Source organism: Mus caroli, unplaced genomic scaffold (genome assembly GCF_978045245.1).
Source record: "Mus caroli unplaced genomic scaffold, Mus_caroli_1 scaffold_1, whole genome shotgun sequence".
NCBI classification, from domain to species: domain Eukaryota; kingdom Metazoa; phylum Chordata; class Mammalia; order Rodentia; family Muridae; genus Mus; species Mus caroli.
Genome location: NW_028227256.1, coordinates 82,621,206 through 82,633,292, shown reverse-complemented (window position 1 = coordinate 82,633,292; position 12,087 = coordinate 82,621,206).

Genomic DNA, 12,087 nt, shown 5'->3' with positions numbered 1-12,087 from the left:
GAAGAGAGTACTATGTCCTATGTCCTGTCCAGGTATTATAGCTTGAAAATAATTTCCCCTAGAAGTATTCTCAGTTAACTGTCTGCCAAGTGTTATCAGATGAAATATAGAACAGCCAATTTTATTTACATTTCGGATAACTTTGTCTTGAGTATATCAGCAGTATTGCAATATTCTATTGTGCATATATGGGAACATGTTTTTTATTTGCTGAATATCCCATATTTGTGCCCAGCATCATTCTAAGTGAGTCACATAGGTGCTCTGATTGATTCCTGTGTCTCCAGGATGGATAACGGGCGGGCTCTGTGTTTTATAGGCGAACACTGTTGTGCTTTTCCAGAATTCTGTGCACCTGCAAAACCGCCGCAGTCAACACCCCTACCCTCTTGTTTCCCCAAATACCTCATCCTTTGTGTTCTGGGAAGGACCCATAAAACTGTCCACTCTTCCTCATGAATCCCATGCAACTCAGTTCCCAGCTAGCAGCTGGTCCTCTTGTTTACCCATGGCAACACTCATTCTGTGTCTCCTAGTTGATTAGTAAAATCTAGAAACCGTACTCACTCCCCGAAACCAGTCAGGAATAAACATTTCTGGGTCTTCTACTTGAGGTTAAACCATCCCAACCAAAAAATCATCCCACCCTTCCTCTAAGCACGTCTTAGATGGAGTCACGACTCTCACTATGGCAATCACTTGGGGTGGGGGCGGGAGGGTGTGATCTTCTTAACTGTCCAGGTTGTGTCTTTGACAGAATGGACTACATGACATAGAGCCCTCTGGGGCTAAAGAGATAGCTTGTTAAGAGCACTTTGGGAGGACAAGGCTTTGATTTCCAGCACCTACATCTCAGCTTACAACCATCTGCACTTAAACTTTCAGGATATCTGATACCTTCTTCAGGCCTCCAAAGGTACTGCATGCACCAGGTATGAAAACACACATGCAAGCTAAATGAACATACTAGTAAATAAATAAAATAAAATTTGGGATAGAGAGATGACTCAGTTGTTAAAAGCTTCCGGAGGACCCAGATTCTATTCTCATAACCCATCTGATGGCTCACTGTCACTTTAGTTTCTGGGAAGCTGATGCCCTCTTCTGGGCACCACAAGCACTGCACAAGCATGGTACACAGACAAGGACACACAAAGATAAATGAATGTAAATATTTTGTTGGTTGGTTGGTTGAGACAGGGGTTCTCTGTGTAGCCCTGAGTCTTGTGAAACTCACTCTCTAGACCAGGCTGGCCTCGAACTCAGAAATCCGCCTGCCTCTGCCTCCCAAGTGCTGGGATTAAAGGTGTGTGCCACCACTGCCTGGCAACAAATAAATGTTTAATAATAATTTTAAAATGTCTAAAAAGAGGGGAGGGTCCTCAGAACTCACAGAGCTGGGGAGAGCAAGCCTAACCCAAGCCTTTGTGCCTCTGAGCTCTGGCCAGCAAAAACACTTCCAAGGACCAGAAAGATGGCTCAGCTGACAAACTGGCCGCTGTATAAGAGTGAGGCTCTGAGTTCAGTTCTCCATCACTCACAGAGAATCCAGGTCTGCTAGTGTGCCTCTGTATCCCCAGTGACTCTAGCACTGGGGGAAGGAGGCAGAGTAGAAATGGCTCTAGAGCTCTGTGATGGTTTGTATATGCTTGGCCCAGGGAGTGGCACAATTAGAAGGTGTGGCCTTGTTGGAGTAGGTGTGTCACTGTGGGTGTGGGCTATAAGACCCTCACCCTCACCCTAGCTGCCTGGAAATCAGTCTTCTGCTAGCAGTCTTAAGATGAAGATGTAGAACTCTCAGCTCCTCCTGCATCATGCTTGCCTGGATGCTTCCATGTTCCCACCTTGATGATAATGCACTGAACCTGTGAACCTGTCAGCCAGCCCCAATTTCCAATTAAATATCCTTTATAAGAGTTGCCTTGGTCATGGAGTCTGTTCACAGCAGTAAAACCCAAACTAAGACAAGCTCTTTGGCCAGCCAGCCTAACCAAATTGATCAATTCCAAGTTCACCGAAAGACCTTGCCTCAAACAAACAAACAAACAAACAAAAAATGATCAAAGCTGTTTTTATGTCTGCCTTTGGCCTCCACATTCATCTGAAAGTACATGTACACACACACACACACACACATAGACCGCACACACACATATACACATAGACACACACACACACAGAAGCAAAACCACATGGAACCCTCCAGAGTTCATCACTTCTAGATGTGTCTGCTTGACTGCTGGGATCTGCTCACTGTGTGAAGCATCCCTCTCCAGGTTGGCAACCATAGATTCCGTATAATCTGACAGCAACCAGTTTGAGTCATAGCTGTCGTGATTACCCTTGAGTATTCCTGGTTGGTTTCCCACAAATGGTTTCTCAGCATGCCATAAATAGTCAAATCCACGAGAGTGGTATGTAGACCTGGAGGACTGGACCCTGGTGCCAGGAATATGTCTGGCTCTTTGATACTGGCTTGAGCTAAACCAGGTACATTCCTGCTCGAATGAGGTCACTTTGGTCCTGACTGCTGTATGAAGCACCATCAGTTGACCTAGATTGTAGGGCTCTGCCTGGGCTTACTGCAATTCCTTCTTTCAGCAAATCTCCAGTAAGCTGAACTCTGTACCACTGGATTGCTCTGCCGCATTCTGTCACAGGGTACCGTGCACCAGCTATCAATCTCTGGGACTGACTTGTTTCAGAACAGTAACACACCCAACTCATCCCCCTTCCTGACCACAGAGATGAGCAGACTCAGTGCTCACTGGGGTTAAATTCACTCCATCCCTTTAGCCACAGTAATTGGTTGAAAATGAGCATGTGACCTGACATTCCTCCTAGGGATTTTTCTACTGAAGTGTGATCATGAATGCCATTGTAAGATGGCACCCAGGGAAGTCTACAGTCATGTTCTTCACCACGTGGCAAAGCCTGAGAAAATTAAACCATCCCCAGGTTGGAATCCAACGAACAAGCCTGCTTCCATCTTAGGTTTAAAAGCCATCTTACAGTAAAGACAAACTAGGTTCATTCCTGTTTATAATTAAACCTCTTTTTCTCAAGGAGTGGGCTATGCCCCACCTGTAACCTTAACTACAAATGGTTCTGTATCGAATGTTCCAGGAATGGCAATTATGTCTTTGTTTCAAAAAGTTGTTTATAACCATCTTGCAGCCCTGTCCTTGTTTCAAAAGGTTATATGACTACCTATGAGTACCTTGTTATGACTAGCTGTTGCTATGACTACCTTGCTCTGCCCACTTTTGCAACCATGTCTTTGTTTGAGGAGGTCATCAGGACTAACTTATTATAATGTTCTGTTCCTGTGACCCCCTCCTATTTTGCCCACCAAATCCCCTACCCCTGTGCTGTAGAAAGCCTTGTCTTCCCCACATCCAATGCTGACCTCTCAAACCCTGCCTTAGGGGGAGGTAGCCTGTGGACACAAAAAGGCTTGCTTTAATTAATTGTTTGCTTTAATTAATGTGGCCATGATGTTTGGGGTCTGCGCTCTCTCCCATTTTGGGATTGGCAGGCCCCTGGACCCAGGACCTGGGGTCCTGGATCTGCCCACATTCTTGCAGCTCCTCCATCCGTTCTGTGAGCCACACCATCTCCAACAATCTGATCCACTGTCACTTTCTCCATAAACTGGTTCACGCTGGGTTTCTATGGCAACCAAAGAGGCCTGGCTAGTAAAAGCATCATTTCTGCATATGTCTTTGTTTTTTCTTTTTTAAAAGATTTATTATATTTATGTGAGTTCACTGTAGCTGTTTTCAGACACACCAGAAGAGGGCATCAGACCCCATTACAGATGGTTGTGAGCCACCATGTGGTTGCTAGGAATTGAACTCAGGACCGTTGGAAGAGCAGTCGGTGCTCTTAATCATTGGGTCATCTCTCCAGCCCTATGTCTTTCAAATGGCAAAAGAGTCTAGTTTCGTTTACATACATGTAACCCATACTTCACTTCTGACACTAGACTTGCGGAGGCTTTCCCCCTGTATATCAAGTAATCTCAGGCAGACACAAGCTGGGTGTGCACTAATTCAGGTCTGATAGCATCCTGGATCTGCAGTCAGATCCATCAGGCAAGGGCTCAGTCTACAGGAATGCCTCACAGTTCAGACGCCAATCACACGCAATAGGCTATCTCCTGTGCTCTCACCAAAGGACTCTAAATCAAGGTTCTCTGGATCCACTCCTTGGGTTCTATGCAGCTTCTAGGATGGCTCATTAAATTCAGGGAAACATGTTTAATGGTCCATTATAAAAAACACTGATAACAATGTAGATAAATAGGAAGTTATCCGTAGGAACACGGGCAAGGAAAAGATGGGGGTCCCTTGTGAGTTCCTGCATGGTTCAGAAGTCAAAAGTAGAAATTTGGGAATTTTTTCCTCAGTTTTTCTAGACAGGGTTTTTCTGTGTAGACCAGGGTGGCCTGGAACACAGAGATTTGCCTGCCTCTGCTTCCCAGGTACTGGGATTAAAGGTGTGTGCCACCACCCCCACCCTGCTGGGAATTCAGGACTTTTTATGGAGGCTGCCTTACTATTAATTGTGGGTAGCTCCCAGTCTCTAATTATGGTGTTCTCTTTCTGGTGGCCAGTCTCTAGCCAGGAACCTGCAAAGGGTTTCTTCATTGGAGTGTAGACACTCCTATCACCTAGGAAAGTTCAAGAGACTAGGAGATCTGTGTCAGGAAGGAGGGAAGGGTATATGTTCGAGACCAAAATCTTTATTAGTTACCATGTTGTGTGAACAAATTCAAAGTGACTTCTGCAAGGGATGGTTCAATTTTTATTTTTAAGATTTCTCTGTGTTCCTACTTTCTGGTATGTCTGTGTGAATATATATCATGTGTGTTCAGGTATGTGTTTCTGGTATGTCTGTGTGAATATATATCATGTGTGTTCAGGTGTCATAGAGTCCAGATGAGGTTGGTTGATTTCCTAGACTGGAGTTACACGTGGTAGTGAGGCACGTGACTTGGATGCTGGGACCCAAACCCAGGTCTTCTGGAACAGTGGCAAGCACTGTTAAGCTTTGAACCATCTTCCCAGTCTCTGTCCAGAAGAGGCTTTTTGGCAGCAGCTTAATTTCTCAAGGATCTGGGTCAGCTTTGGAAACATACACTTTTTGTGAATGTGGGTGTTAAGGTTTGAGTTTGAACTCTCCCGGTCCCGCCCCTCACACCACGCATGCGCAGTCTCCTGTTTCGGATGCTGGTTCCCTCACCAGAGGCACAGTTTTGGGTGGACTTTTGAAAGGGTTAGGAGGTGTGGTCTGGCTGGTGGAGGTAGGTCATTGATGCTGGACCTCTGAAGGTCTTACCAACTCCTGTTTCTGGTCTGGGACTCTGTGTTTCCCAGCCCGACGTGACATGATCATTCGCCACTAAAAGCTTCTGTTGAATGAATGCCAGGCTCCATGCTGGACGGAGACCCTCTGAAACTATGAGACGACAAAACGGAGCCTTCCTCCCTAAAGTGCTTTGGTCACCGTGACTCAGAAGTAGCTAAGAGATCAGTCCTGGGACAAGTCCATACCATCTGGTACAATTAACATGCTTAAATTGTCATGCTTCCTCAGCTGTTTCCTCTTAGGACTTCTTTTGAATCTTAGGACATCCATGTGATGTTTAATATGAAACGTGAAGATTATTTACTAATTATTTTTTTTAAAGCATTTAAAAGATTTATTTATTTATTTATTACTTCAGACACTCCAGAAGAGGGCGCCAGATCTCGTTACAGATGGTTGTGAGCCACCATGTGGTTGCTGGGATTTGAACTCTGGACCTTCGGAAGAGCAGTCGGGTGCTCTTACCCACTGAGCCATCTCACCAGCCCTACTAATTTTTTTTTTTTTGGTTTTTCGAGACAGGGTTTCTCTGTGTAGCCCTGGCTGTCCTGGCACTCACTTTGTAGACCAGGCTGGCCTCGAACTCAGAAATCCGCCTGCCTCTGCCTCCCGAGTGCTGGGATTAAAGGCGTGCGCCACCACGCCCGGCTTACTTAAATGTAATAAATTAAAAATAATTAGTAGGGAAGCCGGGCGTGGTGGCGCACGCCTTTAATCCCAGCACTCGGGAGGCAGAGGCAGGCGGATTTCTGAGTTCGAGGCCAGCCTGGTCTACAAAGTGAGTTCCAGGACAGCCAGGGATACACAGAGAAACCCTGTCTTGAAAAACAAAAAAAAACAAAAACAAAAAAACATTTAAGTGTGTGTGAGACACACACACACACACACACACACACACACACACGAGAGAGAGAGAGAGAGAGAGAGAGAGAGAGAGAGAGAGAGAGAGAGAGAGAGAACTTGGAGGAATTAGTTCTTTCCTTCCACATGTGGACTGCAAAGATCAAACCCAGGTTGTGAAGCTAGAAAGGCTGGGTAGCCAGCATCTTTATCAGCAGAGCCATCTTGTTGGTCCTGTTTATTACTCCATATGTATGTGTGAGTGTATGTGCACCATATACATACAGAAGCCAGGAGAGGCTAGAATAGGGTGTTGGGTCCCCTGAACGGGAGTGATAGCAGGTGATTATGAGTTGCCGGATGTGGGTGCTAGGAACAGAGCATAGGTCCTCTGAAAGAGCAGTAAGTGCTCATAACCCTTGAGCCATTTCTCCAGCCCCCTAACCACTCAGATTTGCAGCTTCCTGTGCTCCGTGCTGGAGTGTCTCTGTCCTCACTGTCCCGTGGGTTCAATGCGGTCTACCAAGCCAAATGGCTCACCCTCTGGGCTCTGAGAACTTGCCAAAGCACTCATTTGCTTTACGGGTTTTTGCCTGACCTTTCTAGCTTTCTCAGAGCAGGACAAATCCTAACAGTGGGTCCAAGAAAACGGCTCAAAATATTAATTATGAAACCTTCAAATATATGTAGAAGAAATGACTGCTTTAATGAATCCCTATAAACTCATTTCTCAGGTTCTAGGATTATCAAGACATTGCTGCTGGGAAAAACTTGACCTTAGAGAAAATCCTTCAATATGCAGAATACTTCAGCCAACATCTTCAGCTACCCTCTGGACATCAAAGGCTCTGGCTGAGCTCTGCATACAGGGGTTGGAAACCCATCAGTCCTTTGTCTTCTGTGATCCCAGCCTTGAGCTCTTTAGTGGGGCATGTGGGGGGAAGGGAAGGAGAGGCTGGGGAATGGTCCTCTTGGCATGCTCCATAATTTAAGAATAGTGTCATCTCTTTTTTAAAAAATTTATTTTTATTTATGTGTCTGTGTAAGTGTATGCCACATGTGTGTAAAGGCCAGAAAAGGGCACCTGATCTCCTGGGGCTGCAATTATAGGCAGAACCATTAACAAGGGGGCTGGGAACTGAACTCTGAGCTCCTGGGAGACCAGAGCACTTGCTTTCATGCGTTCTCTCTCTCTCTCTCTCTCTCTCTCTCTCTCTCTCTCTCTCTCAAAAACATATTTTCTCTCTTTTTCTTAAGATTCATGTATTTATTATTTTATGTATATGAGTATTTGGCTTGCATGTTTGTGTGCTCCATGCATGCCTGGTGCCCTTGGAGGCTCTCAGAAGAGGCCCACTGAGATCCCCTGGGACTGGAGTTGTGGACAGCTATAAGCTGCCATGTGGATGCTGGGGATGTCTGAAATAGCAGATAGTCATCTTAACCTCTGAGTCCTCTCTCCAGCCCTAGAACCAATCCTTTTCAAAGATATATTACAGCTTAATTGTCTACTATGTATATATGTGTAAAGTATGCATGGTGTTTGAGGGAGTCAGATCTTTCCACCATGTTGATCCCCAGGATTAAACTTAAGTCGTTAGGCCTGGAGACAGAAGCCTTTATCCACTGAGTCATCTCATCAGCCCCATAAATTTGTCTTTGCAGCTGTAGCAAGTGATTGCCAGGCTCTGTTAGAGGGCAATGAGCCCAGATCACAAGCAGAGAGAGGACTGGTAATTGTCACTCCTTCGAATTGGATGAAAGGCTAAAGCCACCTAGATTGAGCACAGGAAGCCTAACTAGCTGTGGTCTGGGCTGTCTGTGAGCTCCCGTAGGCAAGGCCTACAAAAGAACACGTCTGAGCAAGCTCTGGGCCTGAATCCAATCTGTGGGTGGAGAAGAACCCCCTGAAATCCCAGGTGGAAATCTAGAGATGAGTTACAGTAAGACACTGCTTAGGTTAAGCTGGATCCTTCCAGGAAATTTGGATCCAAGTCACAGTGCAGAAATTCAACCGTGACATGGTTGGGCACGTGCATGTGTGACTATAACTCCAAGTACTCTGAGGCAGACGGAACATGAATTTGAGGCCAGCCTGGGCTACCGAGAGAGACACTGTCTCAATTTACCTCCTCTTCCCCAACACACAAAAATAACCTCTCCCTCTTGCCCAACAAAACATCTTGAGTGTTTGTCAGGGATTCAGACCCATTTGGGTCTCACTAGCTTCTGAGGCAGTGATTTTTCAACCTGTGGGTCCTGACCCTGTGTGGATCAAATGACCCCTTCACAAGGGTCACCTAAGACCATTGGGAAGCACAGATACATACATTACTATTCACAACAGTAGCAAGATTACACTTATAAAGTAATGGGGAAACATTTTATGGTAGGGGTCATTATGTGAGGAACAGTGTTAAAGGGTAGCAGTATTAAGACTGTTGAGAGAGCCACTGTTCCAAGGGCTACTTCATTTTTCCTCACAGCCGAAACGGTGAAGGTGAAGGGAAGCCAGCTGGGTATATAGCTACCCCAAGAGCTGTCTTGGAAGCAGACAGGGAAGGTGCATCTACACATAAGAACAGTGGGGGAGCCCCCCGGACTCTGATGCAATGTCTTTGCTGAATCTCTGGGGTTGAAACACATCACAACACTAATACTATGGTGACCTGGATGAGGTTAGCACAAAGCCTCAGGGCTTGAAAGAGATCTGTAGAAAGGCAAACATGGCTTCCATGATGACTTCAAAGCAAGCATGCTCCACTTTTTGGTGAAGTTGATAGTCACAGACACAATATCAGTGGCTTATTACTCACTTGTAAGCAAGTTGAAGACTTTAAAAAAAAATAAGAGGGGGAAAAGGAAGAGGGAGAAGAAAGGAAAAGAATGGAAGAAATGTGTGTGTGAGGGTCTGAGGGCATTGCAGGCTGTGTGTTCAGAGTCTAGAAGGAGCCACACTAAATGGAGGGGTGGATGCTAAAGGGTTCATGTTACAGTGATTTCCTGGCAGCCAGCACACCTTGAAATCTGGCAAATTTCAGGTCATAGTGGTGACACACAACTTTAATCCCAGCACTCGGGAGGCAGAGGCAGACAGATCTCTGAGTTTGAGGCCAGCCTGAATCCAGAATACAAAATGATGGACCTGGTGAGCAAAGAAATCAAAAGAACCGACCCTGGACTGGCTCTTCACGTGTAGCTAGCCTTGGAGAGAACTTAGAACTTGCTAGCTGGTCATGCAGATCTTCTGTCACTGGGGTGAGGAGGGCTCCTGTGTTGGGGCTGTGGTCTTGGTGACGCGGAGATGAGGTGGGGTTGCAGACAGACCGGCAGGTGGTGCTAGGAGCATCCGCTGCCCTTTGGGATTAAAAAACTCCCAGCCCAGCGCCTCTGCCTCTACCCAGCTAGAGGCAGATTTGCCCTGTGGCCTGACATCTGGGCTGTTGCTGCCATAACCTTGGGCCTAGGAAGGATGGGGCCAGCAAGGCTCTTGGTGGGATCTTCGGAAACAGCCATCCTATCCCACCCCACCACCTTTCCCCAGTGCTCATTTCCAGGAACCCGGGCTCAGCTCACTAGTCTGGCTGTCTGGAGGCAGAGGCGTTCCCAGAAAATCAAGCTGGCAGCCATGGCTTATGTTTTCCGCCCATTCCGACCTCTGCCAGCTTTGACGATTCGGGTGCCTCCACCCTGTGGCCAAGTCCATCCACCATACCTGTGACAGGGCCTCTTCAGCCTGCCAGGTCACCACCTTCCTTCCCATTCTCAGCTCATAGAAGGACAGACAGGCTTGGGAGATCCAGGTGTCTTTGGGTAGGCCCAGAACATTTCAGACTTAAACTGCAAGGGGCAGAACCTGCTCGGGAAGGGTGAGAACGGGCCTACTGTCCTCCCGTCTGTTTCTCTCAGTGGATTAAGACTGAGGAGCAGTCCTCTTTGTGTAACCCATGAGTGCCAGGGAACAAAAGGATCCACTGGAACCTTCCAAGGCCTCCATGGTGGCTGAGGATCTTGCCCTTGACTTCCTAAAATCCCAGTGCTCTGGGTGGTTAAGGTCCCTGTTTCTACAAAGATGCTCTCCTTGGTCGCTTTATTTAAAAACTGGATCTGGACAGCTTGCTCAGACCCTCCTAGATCAAGGCAGTCCAGCAGAGACCCACAGATCCTGTTTCTTCCGCTAGCTACAGGGCCTGGCTCAGGTCAATATCCTCCCTGGTGGGTGGATGAGGCACTAGAGGACAAAAAAAAAAAAAAAATGTGGCTCAGCTGATAGCTGGGACCCTTTTCTGTTTTGACACAGCCCGACCCAGGTTTCTACCCAAAGCAGCATGTGTGTGACACAGGATGACCCGGATGAGTCACCACCCTGTCCTGTGCCTCCATTTCCCTTCCGTCACGATGGTCCCTCCCTGAGTGAACTATCAAAAGGTTAGGAAATAAACATTTGGAGCTCCAAGAACAGCAAATGGAGGAGGAAGAGGAGGTCAGTTTCTTCCAAGGCTTTCACTGAAGAACCTGGAAGGCTGATGCTGAGTTAGGGTAAGGAAATGACGTCAGCATTCTGGGGAGATGAGGGCACTAACATACCCACAGCTGCATCCAAGGGCCTTGAGAAGAATGGTAGGTGATATAACCTGGCCTCTTAGCATCAGTCTCCATCTGGGCCAGAAAGTTTATTTAAGCTATCTAGACATTTGAATAGTTGTCTTTGGCACAGGCCTTTCACCATTGACACCAGCCCTTGCCAAACCCAGAACCCAGGTGTGGGAAAAAGAGGCAAAGATAAGGGACCCTCTCTAACCCTCATTCTGGTCCTAAGGGTTCCCAGTGCTCTAATGTCCTGACTCACATTCTCTAGGACCATCTGTCCATGGGAATGTATGCACCCATCTGGAGGCAAGTAACAAACTCATTGTGAACGATTTTCCTTACTTGCATTTGAGTCTGCCTTGTCCAGAGCAAACCCAGAGCCTGCCTCCAGCTGGTAGTGCCTCAAAATGTAGTACAACAGAGTCGAGGCTCTGGAAAGGGGTTATCTCAGTCCCAGCCCTCCCCACCCACAATGTTTCAGGAAGCTGTCAGCTCTGCTAAAGAAGGGAGGCTAATCGTTTTCTCTGACTGCTCAGTCCTTACATGGCCTTATAGGGTAAAGGCTGAGCACTTTGCAGAGACCAGGTCCACTGGGAGAACAGGCCAGAGAGCTGCCTGGGTACCCCACTGCGTGTGCTGACCTACCAAGAGTCCCTACTGTGGGTTTTTCCTGAGCTAGTGATGCGTAGTTCAACCCTCTGGAAATGCTGGGTGGTAGCAGCGAGCCACAGCTCCCTGGAAGCCATGCAGTCACAAAGGCAGACAACTGGTTCTCCTGGGTGGTCTTGTGTTGCTAACCTACAATGTACAGTAGATGTATAAAACATATATTCAATTTATCAGATACAAACCACTGTGAGTCAATCAAGAACCATCTGCATATCTGTTGGATCTAGAGGTAAAACAATAGAGTTGGGTTGGAGAGGGCCTAGAGAGATGGCTCAGTGGTTAAGAGCACTGACTGCTCTTCCAGAGGTCCTGAGTTCAATTCCAAGCAACCACATGGTGGCTCACAACTATCTGTAATGGGATGCCCTCTTCTGGTGTGCCTGAAAGAAACCAGCTACAGTGTACTCATACATGAAATAAATATATATTTTTAAAAGATTTATTTATTTATTTATTTATTTATTTATTTATTTATTATATGTAAGTACACTGTAGCTGTCTTCAGATGCACCAGAAGAGGGCATCAGATCTCATTACGGGTGGTTGTGAGCCACCATGTGGTTGCTGGGATTTGAACTTCGGACCTTCGGAAGAGCAATCGGGTGCTCTTACCTA